The 22,276-nt window shown below is 38.3% G+C and overlaps 1 pseudogene; it reads left to right on the top strand.

Annotated features, from left to right (window-relative positions):
* Positions 1–680: 680 nt before the first annotated feature.
* On the top strand, positions 681–15,350 carry LOC109089706 (annotated as a pseudogene).
* The last annotated feature ends 6,926 nt before the right edge of the window (positions 15,351–22,276 follow it).

Below are 22,276 nucleotides of genomic sequence, written 5' to 3'. Positions count from 1 at the left end.
GTAAATAAATAAATATACCCCGTTTTTTTTTTTTTCCCAATACTCGAGAAGTTCTTAAATATAAAAATGTATTTCATATTTTTGTAGGCCTCCATACGTTACCTTGTGCAGTAAAGATTCTACTCAGTAATGAAATTGATCCGTTTTTTTTTTCCTTCTCATTAGAAATAGACCTCCAGATAATATTACAACAAGGAGAATCCCCTATTATAACGACTGGAAATAATTCTGGCAGGCCTTGCTTGACTCCAATCTTGGAGACGTTTCAGTTGGCATGGACTAGTGGGGGCACAATACAAGAGTGCGCACACTTCCTGGAGCTCAAACAACCTCCGCAGAAAACAAGAAAAACAAACGAGCCCATGAAGGCGAGAGCTGTAAAGTTCTAGCCCCGCGTCCGATGGCTCGGATGGTTTGTCCTGGTTAATGGACACGGAAAAGCAGGTTTTATCGAGCGGTATTTTCGGGTAACATAGAAAGGCCGATGTGCGGAGCGGCAGCGGCGGTGTGGAGTGAGCGCTGCGCGGAGGGGAGATCCATCGACCGCACCAGCGCGAGCCAACAAGCGGCCTAGCGCTAACACACAACAGCCGGCGCTTTTATGTCGATGGGATACCCCTTAGGCGTACTTCACAGAGACTCTAGGGCGTATTCCCCCTTCTGATGAAAACGTTTTTTTCCGTCGTTTGGCATGTCTGACATACTTTAATCTTGTTTGGAGCCTCTTAGCCGCCTGGCTAACGGATTAGATTGACAGGTTAGCTCGTTAGCCGCTAAACAAGTTTTTAAAGTGACTTATCATACACGTATGCCTGTGTAATGCAGACCGTGCCGAGAGAGAAGAGCTTAAGCTTCCGTTTTTATTCTGAAAACCATTCGGTTGTGAAGTCTGAAGAGTTTTGGGACTATAAAGTCTGTTGTTTGTGTATTAATGACTAGCTGGCTAACGAGCTAGCTATGTCTATGTTCTCCGCCGAAATGCTGGAAACAACACCTAACGTTATATTACCCGTTTGAGGAGATCGACTATGATGATATTGAGGTGGAGGAGGTGAGTGGCATGATAAACAGGTGATAGAGTTAATAAACACACTGACAGGAGCGTGGAAATGTCCTGCAAACATTCTCGTGATAGCTAATACTATCAATGGGATGTTTGATATTGTATCTCAGTAACGTTATACCTCATTTTTAACTTCATCGTTTGTTTTCATAATCTCTGTTAAAGCATACTGTTTTGGAAGTACTGATATATGTATTTGCAGTTTGTTTAATGAAACATCTTCACATCGTTCTAATTGTCATTCTGTGTTTTTGTTCTCCTGATGGACTCTTGGGTTTTTGTGCTAGACTTGTTTTGAAATGTTCTGCACTGCTGTGAGGTTGTCAATGTGTGCTTTCTTTTGGTGTGATGTTCTTTTACACGTGTGTTGTGTAGGTGGTGGGCAGAGGGGCATTTGGTGTTGTGCGCAAGGCCAAGTGGAAAGGCAGAGATGTGGCCATCAAGACAATAGAGAGTGAATCGGAGAGAAATGCCTTCTTTGTTGAGGTACTATCGTATTCTGTTTCACTTGTTCACATTAGTAACTGTAGTCAGAAACAATAAATCCTATTTTGTTTCAAAAAAGCATTTGATTGAGTCTCTCTCCATTCTCTCTGCTCCAGCTTCGTCAGTTGTCTCGTGTAAATCATGCCAACATTGTGAAGCTGTATGGTTCCTGCAGTGACCCTGTAAGTCTTAACAACATGTTGGGATTTAGTAGATTTTGATCATGAAACTTGATGTTTAAATGTTTGCTATTGTCCAACCTTTTTTTTCTTCTCGTGAAAAGAAACTTGTAACAAGGTTAATGATCTTTTACTGCAGGTGTGTCTGGTTATGGAATATGCAGAGGGGGGTTCATTGTACAATGGTAAGTGTTAAGTAAATTACTTTAGAACACTTTATTCACACAGTAACACTACAAGATCTTTTGAAAATGTGCACAGAATTATTAATATCAAAATCTGCTAGAAGGGTAGTAATTATCTAAAATCCTTTGTGAGTCAACAGAAAAAAAGAAGAAAAAAACATTAATCAAGAACGATTTTAATCATACATTTTGTCAGTATGAATACTCTACCATTCAAAAGTTTGGAGTTAATAAGATTTTTAAAACAATTTCATACTCTTATTCTGCAAGGATGGATTAAATTGAACAAAAGTTACAGTGAAGACATTATAAAAAAAACTAAATCCTAAATAAATGCTATTTTTAAATTTATATTAATTAAAGAATCTGTAAAACATTGTATAACATTCTCTAAAAAAAAAAATATTAAGCAACACCAATATTGCTTATTTTCAATATTGAGGCTAATAAGTAATGTTTCTTTAACACCAAATCAGCATATTAGAATGTTTTCTGAAGGATCATGTGACTGAAGACTGGAGTAATTGAGCTGAAATTCAGCCTTGTCATGGAAAAAATAAAATACATTTTAAAATAGAATAGAAAAGTTATTTTAAATTGTGATAACATTTCACAATTTTTTTTTTTCTTCTCTTCATATTTTAAATAAATGCAGTCGTCTTAGTGAGCATAAAAGACTTCTTTCAAAAGAAAGAACCAACCCCAAACTTATAAATGATAGCATATGGTTTTCAGTCTGGGGTTTGGTCCCACTTGGGAGTCCTGACAAACATTTTGGCTCATTAAACATCATGCATCCAGTTGCTGTCAGATCATATTTAGTTTGTTCTGGTTGTGGAATTCATTAACAATGATGTATAAAATACTTTGGTGTTTATATACAAATTTGCATAGATGCTCAAAGAATCTAAACAGGTTCCCTTACGCAGTATTTTTTTGTGTTACAATTTTACATGTTCTTTGATTCCATATAGTAATAGCAAGTGCTAAAGTTCTTCTGGGTGTCCAATCACACACGGCTGTTCCACAAGTGAGTGAGTGAACTCTTTAGCATGTATGTGTGCTTGTGTTTATGACTATTCTGTGTTGACAGTGCTGCACGGTGCAGAGCCTCTTCCTCACTACACTGCATCTCACGCCATGAGCTGGTGCCTGCAGTGTTCCCAGGGGGTCTCGTATCTCCACGGCATGAAACCAAAAGGCTCTCATTCACAGGGACCTCAAACCTCCCAAGTATGCACCTCCATCATTTCCCTCTCATTACACTGTCTTGCATCATGTCACTGGAAACCACTGAGAATTTCATTTTTCTCCCTCACCCATGATTTTTAAAGTTAGTCTTTGTCATGTAAGTTCTCCCTGGTCCATGAAGATTGGTTTTTGCTTTTTATTCAAAGACAAGGGTCTTGCCTGACTTCTTGTGATCAAATCACCTGAGATTAATACCAGGTGTAAACAGACCGTTTTCACTCTACAGTGTGTTGACTGTTTTCTGACTGTGATGGAAATGTTACTGGATCATTCAGGGCTGCCATTAATCATAAAATGCTGTCTGGTCCAGGTGTCAGAGGGTGTATTGTATGTTCTGGAGTCTTATGCTGCATCACTTACATCATGGTGTTGTCCAGGCCAGGGATGGTTATTTATGAGGCTTCTGTTTGTAAAAAGCCCTGGCAGCACACCATGGAAATGGTCAGCTGGCTTCTCTCCCAGACATCGAGAATGAAGTTCTCAGGAAGAACTGGGTTATTAGTAAAATTTGATATATTACAGATTTCTAAAGGTGGCATCTGACCCCACTGAACTATCAGAAGTGCTTAAACTGCGTTTAATAGGACTAAAAGCGCAGTTTGTGACTTGTTAACTGCCATCTGTATACCTCCCATTTCTACTCAAAAATATTGCAGCAGTTTCCACTTGAAGTGTACTTTAAAAATATGTGATGTATATGTCTGTTCTTAAGCTGGAATTGTTGATTAAGAATCAAGGCACAAACACGCCTTTTTACTTTCTCTTCTCTTTAACCCTTAAGACACATACTATTGTTCAAATGTTTTTGGGTCAGAATAATTTATTTATTTATTTATTCTTTTTTTTTTTTTTTTAAGTAATCAGTACTTTTATTTACCAAGGATGCATTCAGTTTATCAAAAGTGACAGTAAAGACTAGTATAATGTTACAATAGATTTATTCCAAATAATTCCTGTTCTTTTAAGCTTTCTAGTCAACTGAAATAAATAAATGTTTCCTGAACACCAAATCAGCATAATTTAATGATTTCTGAAGGCTCCTGTGATGCTAATGATTGGAGTAATAACTGCTGAAAATCACAGGAATAAGGCAGAAATAAATTACAAAATATAAATGTTCAATATATATTCAAACAAAACAATTATTTTAAATTGTATAATAATTCACAGTATTGCTGTTTTTTAAACTGTTGTTTGATCGAATTAAATTTAGCTGTGGTGTGCATCTTTCAAGAGAGGTTCTTTCATAAACAATAAAAAACATCTTATCAACTCCAAAACATTTGAACAGTAGGGTATTTTATTGTGGTTTAACTTAAGTAAGGTTTTTTTCCCAAGCGACTTAAGGGCATCACAATAAATTTAGAATATAAAAGCCAACAACATCTACAATGCCAGAAAATAAAGATTTTAGTAATCAGGTTGCACACTTTATTGCAACTGGTATTGCAGAGAATGGGTATGCTAAGCACCCGCTTAATAGACTAATAAGCAAAATAAAAAATAAATAACTTAAAAGTTACAGCATTTGTCATAATTTGGAGACTTAATCTGAGACCACTTTTGCCATAGTACTCCAATGATACCTAAAATGTTGTCTGTTCACTAGATGTTTTTCTTCTTCCTGGAGATGGTGTCTGGTTTTATATCTTTTGTATATATTTTTGCTCCTAGTCTGCTCCTGGTTGCTGGAGGTACAGTGCTTGAAGATCTGTGACTTTGGGACAGCATGTGACATTCAGACACACATGACTAAGAACAAAGGAAGTGCAGCCTGGATGGCCCCAGAGGTGTTTGAAGGCAAGTTTCAGGAACTGGCCAAGAACTTGTTCATTTTTGTTCCAGCCATTTGGCTTATAAATGGGCCGTTTTTTTTTTTTTTGGTTTGTTGTTGTGTTGGTTTTTTTTTTTGTTTGTTTTTTTGGTTTTTTTTTTTTTTTTTTTTTTTTTCAGCTGATTTTGCTGCCAAATCTACTTGCTGTTCTTCTTTTCACCTTTTTGCCCTTTTTCTCATTAATTGACTTCTCATAGGCCATTTCAGTCTTCACTATCACTCATACAAATATTCCCCCCCAAAACCAGGCTTGGTGGATGTTCCTGGTCTAGATGATGGATGAAATCATTATTATTTAATGCATGCATTCGCAATCAACCGGTAATGGGTTTCAGTTTTACCAAACACGTTCAGGGGTACTCAGCTGTCGGGGGGGTCGGAGGAAACATCAATTAGGAGAAGGTAGCTGTCGGGTTGTTTAAGGGGGAGGAGCAGAAATCCCCATTTGCCACAATGAGCTTGGATGGGGAAATAGCTTTGATTCTTTATGTCGTATGTTACCATTTGCATCAATGTTATTTTGGGTATCTTAATTGTCAACTATACCAAGAATAATTCATTATTTACCAAAGGAGCCAGACCCCTTGAAAATAGTTTTAGATCTATATTTTATTGTATTTAACATCTATAATTATATAAAAATTAAATGTTAAATAAATGTAAGGAAATGTATTTATCAAAGGGCATTTATTAGAAATCTAAATGTTTGTAACATTATAAATATCTTTACTGTCACTTTTGATCCCATGTAATGCATCCTTATTTAAGCATTATAAAAATGTTAATGCAATAAGAACATAATAATATAATAATTCTCTTTCACAGAAAAACATTTAAAAACCATTTTGTAGTTTGGTAATTACAGGAATACCCAGTAGCTGTGAAGCATGTTAATGTCTTTTTCAGAATAAAGGCTTAACTAGAATGTGGACCTTAATCAGGAAATGATGAGCATGTAAAGGTAATTGCTGTCTGTATGTGTGTGCTGCAGGCAGTAACTACAGTGAGAAGTGTGACGTGTTCAGTTGGGGTATTATTCTCTGGGAGGTGATCACACGCCGGAAGCCCTTTGATGAAATCGGTGGCCCTGCTTTCCGCATCATGTGGGCTGTGCACCGTGGTAGTTTAACGTTGCTTGTTTGTGCCCCATCTAGGGACTCTTTTTTTGTTCAAGTTTAGAAGCTTCAATCATCTTTCTTTCTGTAGGCACACGTCCACCTCTCATTAAGAACCTACCGAAGCCTATAGAGAGTCTGATGACTCGTTGCTGGTCCAAAGACCCATCGCAGCGGCTTCCATGGAGGAGATAGTGAAGATTATGAGCCACCTTATGAGGGTAACACCACGCCAGCAGCATGCCTGGCAAATCATCCCAATGTTCCTGACTGTCTGTTCGGTATCTTATTCTGCCTCTTCAGTCTGATCTCCTCTCTCTCTCCCCTTCTAGCTTTTTTTCCCAGGATCAAAGAGCCTCTTCAGTACCCTTATCAGTATTCAGATGAAGGCCAGAGTAACTCTGCTGCCAGCACAGGTAAAGAAAAAACAAAATAGACTTGAATAATAAATACTTGTTCATGGTTATTTCATTTTGTTCAAATCATTTGCTGATGGTGCGGGTGATGAAAACAAATGGTTAAGATGCAAGTTTAGATGCTTTGAACAAATTCTTCCTTACTGTTTATTCCATGCTTTTATTTGAAAAATCATTACATTTATTCCACAAGGATTATAACAAATAGATCAAAAGTGACAGTAAAAGCTTTTATATTACTACAGAAGATTTTTATTTCAAACGAATGCTGTTGGCCTTTTAATTTTGTATTCAAAGAATTCTGAAAAGCGTATCAGAGTTTCTACAAAAAATATTAAGCAACACAACTGTTTTCAATGTGATAGAGAACTGTTTCTAGAGCACCACATTAGCTTATTAGAATGATTTCTGAAGGGCCAGTGTGACACTAAAGACTAGAATAATGGCTGCTGAAATAAATTCTTAAAAAAAAAAAAAAATCTATATATATAATATATATATATATATTATATATATATAGATATATATATGAGATATATATATATATATATATTATATATATATGTATTATGTGGGTTATTTTAAATTGTAAGAATATTTGCACAATATTTCATACTGGTTTTTGAATCAAATAAAGCATAAGAGGACTACTTTCAACAAAATTAAAAAGCATCTTACGGGGGCCCATGAAACTTTTTAACTACAGTGTATATAGGAATGTTGTTTAATTTTGGATCATTTTTAGAAGGTACTGAAGTCAAAACTTAAAGGGGGGTAAATTTAAATAACACATCTCTCTTATCCAGGCTCATATATAGACTACACATGTTACCAGCAACAAGAAAACGACATCAACATGGAGCGCACCAACTCCCCTGGCAGCAACGACACCATCAAGTTCCCATATAAACAAAAGGTAACACATCTGTAGTCTACATTACCACACAAAGACATTGTCCTCTAAGAAAGCTCAGAAGTGGAATTGATATTTGTGTATGTTTCAGAGCGACCCGTTAAGGCCTGGTCACCCTCTCTCCAGAGGGGGCAGTGTAGAGGTCTTTCTGGCAGGCCACAATTTCTGGCTTCCTCGGACAGCAAACGAATGAGCACTGATCTCTCCGAACTGGAGCACAGATTGCCCTTTGCTCCCGCAGGTAACTTGCCTCCTCAGTGTGTAATTTTCATACCTTCCCAGAAATTCATTACGAGACTGTGACCATTATATTTCATACATAGAACCCAGTTTTATTTAATATTGAGTTCATTAATGTGGAGTTTTTTTCTCTCTCTCTCTATTTTGCAGTAGTCACAAATATTGATATATTTGTAAACTCTCATTAATGTGGAGTTTTTTTCTCTCTCTCTCTATTTTGCAGCGTCCCTTTTATAGACATTGACCTCACTTTTCTGTATTTGCGCTGGCTGAATAGTGCATACACTAGACCCAGTGTTCCGCTGACCTCAGCCAGTGTGCCCAAAACACACATCAGACACAAAGAGCTGTATGGCATCTCCATTCATCCTTTGATCTGTCCTTCTGCGGTCACTCATTCCAGCAGGCTTCCTGCCTCTGCACGGATGTATGTGTTTTTTTGTGTATGTGTGTTGCATGTATTTTCTAATGTAGCTGAAGAATGGAGCGACATCCCTTACACAGTCTGCTTTGCTGTCTGCACTACTGTGTCTCTCTTTCTCAGTACATATACACTTGTCTGCATGCCTTGTGTTCGTCGCTACATGCGCGTGTCTGTATGTGTGTTTTTGCAGCACGTCCACAATTTAAAGCGAGGGGGTCACCGTTAAAACGGCAATCATATGGCACCATTCTGGACCATTCCCAAGATCTTTTTCGTTCACAGGTACCAGGGAGTCCAGGCGCTCCAAGCAAAAAGCTTCTAATCAGAGAAGGGCGTCATGTGACGGACAAGCACGCATTGGTTGTTTACTTCAGAATGTCTCATATCACCTGTCACCCTGACTTAGTAGAAAAGAGTAGAAAAAGATGTTAAAGAACATTAACATATGATCCTTATCCAAACTTTTACATACACAAGCATTTATGCTGTGGACATGCAAATTGCAGTGATGCACAATTACTACTGTGGTAGAAGCTCTTGATCTTATGGTTAGCTTTGAACCGGATTGAAGCCATATACTCCAGTTGATCCACTGGACAAATTTGCCCTCCAGTGGACTGTACAGTACCCACTTGGTACTTAATTTTTTTAAAATGTTAATAATTACAAAATGTTCAAATGGTGATGGAAAATGCATCAATTAAATAACATAGATACTGCAAAAAGGGCAGCAATAAGACTGTTAACCCCAGAGTTTAGGAGTGTACCAGTAGGGTTGTGCGAGATATATCTGATATAAAGATCAAAAGATTAATAATTAGCCTATTAAAATACCTTTAGAATTCCCCCAAAATTTAAGATAAGGGGGCAAAAATTTCCCCATATGACTTTTATATATCTTTTATATTTATGTCATCTGATATAGTTAATATCACTTTATCATAAAGAGTACAGTTTTTTTTTCTCCAAATATGAGCATGATTGCAAATGAGATATTGATTTTATAAAACAGTGCCATAAACAAAAAGTTAATATTAATTGACTTTCATTTTAGAGCTCAAGTTACTCTTTTTGATCTATTTCATCAATTGAAAATAGTTATATTTTTTTTGCTAAAGTTGGTGTTTTTTTTCATGTTTTTGATCGGTTTGGAAAACGGTTTCAAACAAGCTGACTCACTCATGCAGTGATTTACCGCCACCTCCTGGCAATTTTAGGTTTATATTTAAAGTATATTTTCCCTTTTTTTCCCCCAAAAATTTCAAATATCAGTATTCAACTTAAAAAAACAAAACAAAAAAACATTTATGCATTTGTAACTTCAGGTTAAATGCATTCATGTCCTGCGTTAAACGTTCTGGTGCTCTTCAGATGCAGCTTCTGTGCCACCTCTGCATTGCAAATACAAATTTTGTTGATACTGATTTCATTTGATTGGTACCCGTCCTATAGTGTCTTACTATTTTAATTTATTGATCACATTGGACACAAAGGATGATGTATACATTTAATTAGGTTTGAAAAAATGGCCTTATAAAGGTAAAAATCAATGTAAACGTAAAAGTTAATTTCTGTTACTCCTGCAAACTAAACACTGCACAGAATATGAAGAATATCAAAAGCTTTGGGAGTCACATGTCCCACAGCAGTCCTAAAGCCTCCAAGGTACCAGCACAATAACACTCTCAGCAAAACATTAATTATCGTTATCGACAAAATTCCAGAAAATTTCGAGATGATCAATGTCATTAACACACACCCCTAGTGTGCCGTGTCAAACATCAATTTATAAATATCCAGAATTAATTGTTATCCCGGGGTAAATTATGAGCAGTTTTGAAAACATGAAGAAAGATAACCCAGGATACTGTTAACTTGTTTTGAGTGTGAAAAGCCTTTTTGTGAGTGCAGTCTATGCAGTCGTGACACCTGCTCTCGAAATGATTATTAGATTAGTGTTTGATTCTCTGTGTCCTCGTATTTCAATCAAAAAGAAATCTCTTACATTTGCTGTATTGATCTTATATCCAGCTAATATTTTCAGCTGAGTTTTTTTACATTTTTTAATATATTTTTTGTTTGTCAGATTTGACGGTGAATAGTGTTCCTGGAGTAACAAACCATTTTAATCAAATCTTTCTTTCTCTCTCTTTGCTCTTTTTGATTGTAGTGAACTGCAGGCAATGCATTTTCACACCCCATGCTCATGGCTGCTTCTGCCTCTTACCACTAGAGGCACCGGTTTTAATGCTATTTAAAAAATAATAATAATAATAAAGGAAGAAAGAAAGAAAATCCCAGAAGTAGTGATTTAAAGAGAGATGGGGATGTGGATTGATATGCCTGCCTCAGTCTTCCTGTTTGGCTTTGTAGCAGGTGAAAGAGGATCAGCCAGTGTGTGTGTTTGTGTGTTTCTCTCTCTCTCTCTCTATCTCTCTCTCTCTCAGTGGTCGTATACTAGCTCGCCCTTATCTTCCCTGCAGAAAGAATATCGCAAAATGGTCTGCTTTTTGTTCGTGTTTCCTCCACATACTGTACACTAGGGGTTGGAAAGACTACTTTTATGTGATGATGGTCGAGTCGAAGTCGAACTAGTCACTGATGACATCATTAATGGAAAAAAACGAGGTCTGGAGCTGAGACTAGAAACATTCTATGCATTATCCCGTTCAATTTCAAGCATCCAGTAATATAATCACACATGTCTTGTGGAGCCTTTCAGAGTATGCATTTATTTGTCATTTTTAACTGTTTGGAATCGGGGCGTAAATGTGGAAAGCCTTCAAAGATTTCTATCCTGTTGCAACCCTCTATAGGACCAGAGACCAGTCAACGTCAAGCTTAAAGCGTCATGGCAGACCATTGAAGTCGATTAGTCAGTGCAACCCCTACTGTACACACATGTTCATTAATTCAGTGGATGTGGTTTGTGATAAATCTCCTTCATATTGAGGGTTATCGCTATTATTATCTTCATCATCCCTAATAAAGCTGAAGGAAATGGGGACATTGAAGGATTGCAGAGTGGTGGGGGGGATTGATCAAAAGCAGGAGTTGCATAATGAAGAGGTTATTAATTTGGTGTAACAATGAAAAAATCTGATTTGCATCAGAATTGTATCCCCTCCCTGCCTGCACGCTCTTAACCTGTCAATCATGTTGTTATTTCTCTAATACTTGTGACATGGAATTGACCTCATCCGTCATTATTATAATAAAGTTTTTTTTTTTTTTTTACCATTTTTGTTGTAACAGTTTGTTGTAACATTTTTTTAATTGTGTTTCTTGAATGGGCTGATATTATTGCTTAAGAGAGATATCCATCTATATTCAAAAGCAATATTACTGGTTAAAGACAAATTAGAGCTGTCGGCAGCAGTATCTGTGGCATACAGCTGATATCATTTAGACTCATCTTTCAGGTATTGAAATGTATTTAAAGTGATAAAACTTACAATAGAAGCCATGCAGAAGCTGGCATCCTTTTTTTCTCTTCTTCTTCTTCTTAAAGCACTTTCTGAATTTAGGAGTAAAGAAAAGTGATCTGTAAATTGTTTACATCATAGTTTTGAGGTAGGGCTTTTGTTTTACAAAGAGTTACGTCACATTCCTTCATTGTATCCTTGGGAGAATAAAAAGTGAAAGTAACAGGGGTTTACTTTTTTAATGTAGGCATGACTTTAGTTGAAAGGTTGAATGCAACTTTGCATAGACCAGGTTAGTTACAATTGTTACCTTGTCTTACGCTAACTTGTAAGACCGTAGGTACCACTTTCTAAACCAGTGAACAGTTTCTATTTTATATATTTTTTTCCTTTATTGTTTCTTTACACTCAAGGATGAATTTATTTTTTAATCAATAACCTACCAGAGGATGTACAGTGTGTAGAGCCTGAGATGTATTTAACCTGGAATATTCCTCCTTATCATTTGCAATTTTGCATCATGTATTTTTGTGTACATATAGTAAGTCAATTTAGTAAGATCACAGTCTATCGTTAATGGTTGCATTTAAGTTTCTGCTGGTGCTGTTCTAGATGCTTTACCTGTTAATAGTTTGCCTACAATGAGGTTTGTGTGTGAGAGTGTATGTTTATTGGCTTTAGTAAACTTGTGTTATCTTCTAGTAGTTCATGATTGAGAGTACAGCTCCTGTCTTCATTGCTGCTTCATGTTCCATAAATACAAACTTATTAAATTCCAATACCAAAAAAAAAAAAAAAAAAACAGTCATCAATCTATGATAGGAGCTGGTCCAATCAGTGCAGGCCATGCTGCCTGTGTGTTTCTGTTGGTGTGGTCTGCTGATTTTGGTGTAAGGTGTGTGTGGGGTTTTTTTTTTTTTTTTTGGCTCGGGACGGCCTTGTGAGGGGTTTTGGTCCGTGAACGGCCACATTAGAGGAGAGGCTGTCAGGGTAGTGAGTTGGGAATTTAAATCAGTGCAGCTGTCTGAGTGTCACATCCCTCTTGCTTGAGCTTCAGCCCTGGGTTGAGAGCTCCTGCACTAACCATAAGACTTATCAGATTCCTCTTTTCTTTCCTTTCTCTCTCTTTTTGTCTCTTTTTGCAGCACTTGTGAGCCTCATAGACGCAGTTCGTGCAGGATCTTCCTGGTATTGGTACCAGGGAGTCCAGTCAGGTAGGATACTTCACTTTTCGTGTTCAGTGGGCAATGTGTAAGGAACTGGGAAGAGTTTAGATGCGCAGAACAATAGTCACTATAGCATTTTACAGTCATGTAACTAAAGCTGTTCCATATCTTCTGCGAAATATTCTCTCTCAAACATCTGGGGATTATGCACGGGGAGAACACAATGATTCATCAAATAAAACGCAAATTGTGTCTAAAATCTGTTTTGTAAGAGGAGACAGTGGTGTTGTGGTATCTAGATTTTCCCCAAAGGGCCCTTTTGAACGGTCGAATTCTTACATCATCTAGCTCTGCTCCCTCACACTTGTCCTCGCAGCGTCTCGTGGGAGTTCAATCCACAGTTTTCGGTTGTTAGTTATTTTCTTCCTTGTACTTCTTTTTTAGATGGGTGAATTCCATTCAGATTTATCACTATGTGCTAGTAGTAATACACTATAATTAATCCGGTTTAAAAATGCTTTTAAAAATGTTTCAATCGCAGCAAGGCTTGTCAATTTATAACTCATATATGGGTGGACGAAGTACAGCATCGTAGAACAGCAGCAGAGCATCCAGGTCCCATTGTGAGGATGATTACGCCAGACAAGACAGGTAACTTCTAACCATCCAACTCTCACCCACATACACATCTACATTTTTAAAAATGGTTGTAATAAATGTTTAATAGCCTGGGGTTACAGTTGATGCATTATTATGTGAACGTTTGTGTGCAGAATGTGACATTTTATAAAGATATTCTGAACACACTGCTATGGTTCCCTCAGAGTGACCCTCAACGTTTCACGTCCTCAGTTTTTTTTTTGCATAATCAGTAGCAGTGACAGTGTGAACCGCTCAGGCAGAGCGAGAGTACGTACTAACCGGCATTCAATGATTTATTAAGATGCGTTTCTGTTGAAAAAAAACACAGTTTCTGGACTGAGATGAGACTCGGCGATTTATTGCTGAACTCTCACTCTCCATTTCTGCGGATTACCAGAGGTTTACTGTTAGCATTAAATTAACTTTTGAAGAAAAAACACTTACTGCTTCAGATCTAGTTTCAGATCCAAAATATTAATTAGCAGTGATAACAGATGGAACTTAAATCAGATCTTCTGTCCTCAGGTTGGATTGTTTTCTGATGTTCCTCATTTCTTGTAGACACCAATGGCTCAGATAACTCCATTCCCCCTTGGCCTACTTGACCCTGGACCATCAGCTACAGGTAAACCACTTCTAGGTTCAGTATTAGAGAGGAAACTAGTAGATTGAACGATACGAATTTGGTATATTTTCGGCCACCAAAAATAGACTAAAATGTTGAAACTTTGAAATGCTACACATTTTTTAAAAAAGCATTTAGAAACATTTAAAAGAGCCGCATTTCTATTTAGGTTTTCAGCACAGTCTGGTCCGAGAATTTTTCATTTTGGTGCAATCACTAATTGTGAAGAAATGACTGCACATGCATGGAACCTGATTAGTCTATATCTGTGGTGTGGATGGTTTTGTTTCCAGGGTGCTGTGGTAGTCCTCCTCTCAGAAAAGTTCCCAAGATGTTCAAACCAGCCCTCTAATTGAATCAGAGAAGTCTGGGGTACAATTTTAATGCTATTGGATATGGTGTAATGCAGCTATAAATACATGGCAGCTGATTTAAAGTGAGGCATTTTGATATTTTTGGGGGTTCAGACCACGGCTGGTATAAAATATCACTTTTGAATTCCAGTTATAATTAGTCCAAAGCGGTGACATTTGATGAATGAATCTGGGTTTGTTTTGCAGCCTCTAGCCCCGTGTCCAACAAACTCTCAAAGAATCAATGGCGGTGTTTTGAGCAGCACTGTAGATGGCACAAGAGTACCTGAAGGTGCAGACAAGATTGCTCTTCTCATACAGAGGGAAGTAAGTGAGGAATCTCAATCGAATCATATAATTATTAAGGGGAATTATTAACAGTTATTATTTGTTAGCTATAGATTTTACAATTTTATTTTATAATTTAAAAATGTGCGGGAAGCACTGAAATTATTAACAGGGAATAAAAAACTAAATTAAACCTAAATAGTAATATATAAAAAACTAATACATAATGACAAAAGAAAAAACTTATTCAAAGTAAAATGAAAATTAAAAAAATAGATAGAAAGCATACTTTAAAATAATAAACTTTAGTAGTATATAAAGAATAGTAAAATAGCACTGGAAGTTTCCACAAAAGCCCATATCAGTGGCAGTCTCAAAGTAAAGTGCAATATAATAATGTTCATAACAGTTATTCAAACTCTATGAGATTACTGATAAACTATGTGTGTACTACAGATACATAAACAACAATACCATGTATAATGTTCTATACCAGAGTCTTCTCTAATGTACATCGCTACATGAAAGAGCTGATAGATGAGTCTGGACCATGACAGAAGGATCAGCAGAACGACGTGGTCGCCATCGCTCAGGAGCACAAGAATCTCCTAGAGCGAACAAGAGTCCCTCTTCTACCTTCTACCAGCAGTGGCAAGAAGCAACTGGCTTGCTATCGAGCACAGCAGCAAAAAGACAGGGCACCATGCATGAACCTCTCCTTCATTATGAAACAGAGCTAGGCTGACTCTAAATCACACAGTCCCCATTCGCTTGTCCTCCCCAGTCCAAACCATGGGTTGGTTTATCTCAATTTGGGGCCCAGAAACCCCAAAATTCTGCCGGTTGAAGCAACCCAGGAAACCTGTGGAAGAGGGTAACCGGATGCAAATGGAATTTCTGCCTAATGCAAACCGTTCCAAAGAATCCTGGCACTCAACTGCACACAAGCATGCTGCGTTCCGATGTTTCCCATTAATGCCCGCTGGATAGGCAATAGCAGGGGCCCACGATTAAGCCAGGTGGGTGTTGAACACAGACTGTTGGCCACTGAGAAACACGCAGATCTGGTCTGGAGATCTTCCAAGTCCTAAATGACCAGCAAATGCATGTTATTTTCAAAAGAAGAGGAAAGCTGCATTTTACGCCAGGTCTTTTGAATATAGAGATGTTTAAAAGAAGATGTAAAATGAGTCCTTTCCCCTGTCCTCAGACAGTCCCAGAATTCCCTGTGGGGGTTTGCCTGAGTCCCCTCGATTAGGGTGTTGTCCATAGAAATGTGAAATGCAAGTTACATACCAAGCGAATTTTGGTTATTTTCAATCATTCAGAGTTTTGATGGTTGTTGGCTGCCCCTTTGCGGGGTACTGGTCATGTTAACCCTCCCTTTTATGAAAAAAGTGGTATAGAAGACGTTTCTTTTTTTGATGGGGCTGGCCCTAAAACAGTTGTTAGAGATGTGATTGATTGAAAGCCGTGGAGGGAGCTTACATTATTCCTGGCATGCGACCTTGTTTTTGTTGAAAAAACAAAGGAACGATTTGGTTAAATGTGCGCCGCTCAAGGAAATGCAGTTTGGAATACCATTTCCGAAAATCCCAGTGGAAAAACCAGCGGGCTAAAAGAATCAAAACAAATGGACAGGGAGGTACTCGTGAGGGGGCGTAACAAACAGTTTAAATCAGGACCTATCAGGAGTGCTTGTGGTTCGTGTGCTTTATGCGACCGCGTAGATGGTTAAAGGCGCCGGGTAAGGGTGTGTCCAGAGGAGCCTTCATAGATTTTTGTTGTTGCAAGTATGGGAAAGACACTCGGCTCTCCGAGGCTTGATTTGCCGTGGTAGGTGCACCATGTATGGCCTTGGGGTTGTATCCGCTGTGCATTTACTTGAATGTGTTTGGTTGCGTTCAACATCAGGGAGAACGCTCACATTATGCGCTTAATGCAAGTAGGAGTTGACAAAAAACGTGAGTGGAGGTGTAAAACAAGGCCTCAGAATGCATCGTGAATGAAATCAAGAGCGGTCAGATTGTGTCCTGATCTGAATGATCTGTCATAGGCTGCAGAAATCATGAAATTAAAGGGCAGTTGACCCACATCTGGTTCGTATTAGTTCATACTCGTTTCTATACCAAAGTGTTTACATCCCTGTAAAAGCTTTAATTTAAGAGAATCGGAGCCATGTTGTTATAATAGGTATGAATACCTTTGAGATGGGCAGACTTGTTACTTTGTTGCCCCACAAAAAAAAAAAAATATTACAACTCGACCCACGTTTTGTGGGCACAGCCCACCATGACTGGTTTCTCACAGAATGCTCACTATAACCTGTGAACGCGTGAGCGGGTAAAGACACAGGGAGGGTGAAAGGAGCTATCAAGTGATGTTCTCTGCGGAATCTTGGTGTTGAACAGTGAGGGGTGTAGGTTATTTGAGTGTTTGGCTGAGGAGGGCAGGGTTCAGAATTAGTTTGTGTCACTATGCTGTCAAGGAGATGTCTGAGTTCTTAAGCGTGTTGGAACGGGATACACAGTGCAAGTACGCATCTTGAAGAAATTGAACATGGAAACAGGCCTGGGACTGGGCTGTGCCGTTTCTGGTCTGCCCGTCCAACATTTTTCTACAACAGGATGTTATGCACAACCGCTCTCTTTATTTCAATGCATACATTAATTTAGATTTATAAGAACAGTGGGGCAGGGAAATAACAAATGCATATATAATGAACCATAAAGCATTCGACAGTTAAGCTAGATGTATAACAATGTATAAAACGTCTTTTTAGCTGGATTTGAGATATAACAAAAAAGATAGGGTGGGTGGTTCTGGCAGTGACCTAAGAGATAGGCTATTTGATGGGTTAAATTTTGTAATTAGGGGGTATGGATTTTTGCGGTAGGAGTATTTAGTATTATAGGCCTACATATAGTGAAGCAAGGTGAAGATTAGGACTATAGTGTTGAGATATAACTGACAACTCTGAACATTGTGTACATAAACGATAACCCGCAACTGGGTTTTCATACATCTGTTAATGTTTTATTTCACCAAAAGTGCGATAGAGCTTAAGCCATTCATTACTCTTCATCCGCAAACCCGTCCTGTCCAAACAAAGGAAATCTGGTGGTGAATGCTGATACGGTGCTGTATTAAACACCCAAATGACACTGACAAACAGTACTACGTAAATAAAGAAAGAGTTTCTTCAAAAATTACCAACCATAATTTCCTTAAGTTTTAATAAAATAGTCAATTAAAGAAGCATTACCAAAAGAAGTAATATAGCCAATATCTTAAGATAAAGGAACTTGAAGGAGGTGGTGGGTGTATTACAGCCTAGAATAACAATTAAGTATTGTGCAAATTAGGTTTAAATTTTACCTGCGCTGTAGGCAAGTAGTTGTGATACCATGTGCTTGAGGTTGGAGCAAACTTGAATCAAACTCATTCAATCCACATGAGGTCAGCTTCTGTCTCCTTTAGTGAAGTAATTGTGTGTTGTGGCTTCTCTGGCCAGTGTTAAGTGTTCAGGGAGGTTGAGGAAAGGGACTGAGGGTATTGTTTAGGGCCATCTATGAGGATGCTGTCCATCCCGGCCTTTTTGTTTTGAGGGTGTGTTTGAGCGATGGGCAAGGAAATGAGAAATCAGACAAAGGGGAGGTTTAGGGGGAACGGAGGAACCCCTGGGCTTCAGTGAAGGTCACAGCGAATGGACACATGTATAAGAAACTGCAGGGCGTACGTGGACATTTCTGTTTCTCTGTCTACCGGGTACAGTTTGTGAATCAAATTATGAGATTCATGGGCGGATGCATAAAATCATACACGTTGTTTATAGCATGTGAAGCAATCCCCAGAACAGGCAAAGTGTGTGTGTGTGTGTGTTTGGGTGAGTTGCACGCTCGATGTTCCTTGGAAATTCTTGTAATTTCAATGCATCATTCTCTTTTTTGTTGTTGTTATTGTGGTGGTGACAAGGGGGGTGTTCTTCTCTGAAATTTGTATATAGATCTCTCTCTTCTCGTCATCCTCAGTCCCTTCTCTTTTCTCTCCCTGTAACCATGGTAACTTGCCTGGAAATAGGCGAGGGAATGGGAGAGGGGTTCAGTGGTTTTAGTAATGGCCAAATCTTGGGTCAAATAGCTGGTATATCAGGCTATAAATTCCACAGTGGGTTCCAGATAACTTATTTCATTAATCAGAATGGATTTCCCTGGCCAGTCCTTTCCAAATGTGGCTATGGCGAGGCTCTTCGCATGCTCGTGAGCACAGCTCCTTTGAGACCCTTCAGAGGAGACAAAGAGATCTCACGGCGCTGGTGGCAGTCCTCAGGTCTTTGATTCACTTGTTTTCCTCTAGCATCTAAAGGATGGAGAAAATAAAAATGATCTTCGGTACATGATGTGAATAGTTTGTTGTACCCCCCTTTGGGGGGGGAGTAAATTGGTGAAATGGTTATGCATGCCGATAGGACATGCTTTAGATCTTTGTTAAACAGATACATGATCCCTCTCACTCAAATCTGCACTTTGATATTTTTAAACAGGTGCCCATTTTCACACATCTGCAATTGTTGTAAACTGTGAGTCCGTGGCGTAGATGAGCAGTTGGCACGTCATCATTTACATATTCCTGTTACAAGACAACAAATATAAAAACATTAAGAATATATCGACTTTGTGCTATGCGGGTTTCGGCTTGTAAAAGTCCGTTGAAAAGACGGACAAATGACGAAACAATCCTGAGCTGTAAGTAAGAGTGCTGTAAAAACTTTATTAAAACAAATGAAATGAATATTGGAGTAACTTACCATTGGAGAAACAATATTGTTCTTCATTGAAAATAGAGTTTGCGATATACATAGAGTGGAAATTCTTTCCTAATGCAGATCAGATAAGTCAGGGAATGAATCGATCGGCTGTTACTCAAATGACTCATAAGTCATAAAATGAAAGGGTGAGGGTTATTGAACAAAATCCAGTTGAGTTGATTGATTCAATGGACTCACTCATTAAGGCAGGTAAGTTTGTTGGACACTTTTACTATCCTGTGAGGCCATGGGGGAGGAGACTTAGAATAGCAGTGAAGCAACACAACTGACGCTGGTAGGTTACGTGATAGTAACAACATGGTGGATATATACGTCTGAATTTCTTTCATATTCATACTTTTTAACAGTTTGTGAAAATAAGTTCAAATTCAAATCTAGAAACCTGCTAAGACTATATGCGATTTTAGGAAATAACTGTCATTTGTTTTTTATTCCTGAATGAATAGGTGCTTGAATCGGTTGACTGAATGATTCACTGACTCACTCATATTTCAAATGTTCGAATCGTTCGGGGTAATTAATAAATAATTACTCATTAAAGCCAGTCAGTTTTTTTTAATTCCTAAATAAATCTGTGTTTGAAAGAATCGGTTGAGTTAATAATTCAATGAAACACTCAAAAAAAGCAGGTACTTGTTTCAAACAGTCACTTGTTTCATACCCAAAGAATTAATATTATAAAACAAATAGGGTTGACTGAATAAATTAAAGGGGTCATATGATGGATTTCAAGTTTTCCTTTCTCTTTGGAGTGTTACAAGCTCTTGGTGCATAAAGAAGATCTGTAAAGTTGCAAAAACTAAAGTTCCAAACCCAAAGAGATATTCTTTATAAAAGTTAAGACTTGTCCACACCCCCCTGAAACGCCTCATTTAAACAGGCCCCCACGTTTACGTCACAATGTGGGAAGATTTGCATAACGCCACCCAAAATGTTCACTCAAAGAAGAAAGCGTAACTTTTATTCTCGCTGTGCCTCCGCCACCATGTTTCGGAGTACTGTTTCATTGTGAAAGCGAAAAATACTTTGTTTGGCCTTCCAAAAGAGGACACGACGAGAAATCAGTTGGTGTTAAAGTTGAATTGGAATATAACAACACTGTTCCAGAACAATTCAACCCAAATATTCAGATGTGTGCAGCACATTTTATGGAGGACTGTTTCCTGATCCTGGGAGCAGGGGCGTCGGACTGGGGGTAAAAACAGTACTGATCACCAGGGCCCCAAAGGAAGAAAGGGCCCTTGAAAAGTCTGGATTATATTTTATTTTAAACTAAAAAAGTATGGGGGGGGGGGGGGGGCATAGGGGGCCCATCAGGACTGCCTATGCATAGGGCCCGGGATCTTGTGCAACGCCCCTGCCCTGCCTGGGAGAGGAGACTACAATCCCAGCTGTTCTGACTCACAGTCTGTAAGTACATTTACATATTTAAAGGATTTGCCACTGATGATTCAAACGTGAGTTTTGAGCAGTGTAAAGTAGCGCTTGTTATTTGTCATTTCTCCGATCACAAATGCAGACATGGTTTTATGTTTATGCGGCGTGATGCAACATAATGCGTAAAAATGACAGTATAAGTCATTATAATCCGTAATTATGTCCCGACTGGATGCAAACAAATGCTTAGTTTTATAATGGATTTTATAGTTTATCTTGCGCCTCGCCAGTGTTCTGACTGGGACATCATAGTATCAGAATCAGAATCAGAAAGAGCTTTATTGCCAAGTATGCTTGCGCATACAAGGAATTTGTTTTAGTGACATAAGCTTCCAGTACACAAAAGACAAACAAAACACAGTCAAAAAAATAAAAAAATTAAAAACCCTTTGCAGATAAATAAGTGTATAAACAATTGTGCTATAAATGATAATGGAATTGGATTGAGTAAGATGCAGGGATGTACTAGGATGAAGGGGTAACAAATAAATATAAGGATATTGCACATTTTTATTGTATAAGTGGGGAACATTTAACTGTTCATGAGGTAGATTGCCTGGGGGAAGAAACTGTTCTTGTGCCTGACTGTCCTGGTATTTGCGGCTCTGAAGCGTCGCAAATACCAGGACATGTATGATAAGGGGTGTAACATTTCCGTCACACGCTTGAGGGCATTCGGCCAATCACAACTCGCTGGATAGCTGGCCAATCAGAGCACACCTCGCTTTTCAAACTGAGCTTGGTAAAAAACAACACATTTCAGAAAAGCAGGGCATAGAGGAGAAAACAATATGTACAGTATGTGGAAAATTAATGTTGTTATTTTTTTTACCTTAAACGGCATAAACACATTTCATTACACCACCAATACACAAAAATAATGTTCTTTTTAGCAACATCATATGACCCCTTTAAAATGACTCACTCATAAAGACCAACCACTTGTTGCCATTGTCTGACATAAAAACCTGCAGAAAGCCTTTGAAAAATCCCCCCACTAATGAAATGCTTATTTGAAATGCTCAAACACAGACAGCAGCAGTGATGCAAACACTGAAAAGTCCCAGTTCTGCTGGACTCTTGCTCATCAGATTAGAGAAGCAGATGACTAAAGCGACTATGCTGAATAGTATATTCACCAGAAATTAAGATCATCATATGGCTATTTTATTCTTAAAACCTTCAATTCAGTGGAGGAAAATGAATCTAGAAAAAGAATCAAAATGCTCAAAAGATAATGTGACCGTGAGAGAGGAGATGGAAAGACAAACCGCAACCAGCTATTGTTGTGATCGCCTGTGTGAGTGGGTTGACACGGCGTGGGTGGAAAGGTAATGGCTTTGAGGATGTGGAGCGATGAACATCTCCCTCGCACAACACAGGAGCTTCAGACACTCAGCTTTCAA

This window comes from Cyprinus carpio, unplaced genomic scaffold, assembly GCF_018340385.1.
Source record: "Cyprinus carpio isolate SPL01 unplaced genomic scaffold, ASM1834038v1 S000006753, whole genome shotgun sequence".
Taxonomy (NCBI): domain Eukaryota; kingdom Metazoa; phylum Chordata; class Actinopteri; order Cypriniformes; family Cyprinidae; genus Cyprinus; species Cyprinus carpio.
The sequence above is the reverse complement of the archived record's forward strand: the minus strand, read 5'-3'. Positions and strand labels throughout refer to the sequence as shown.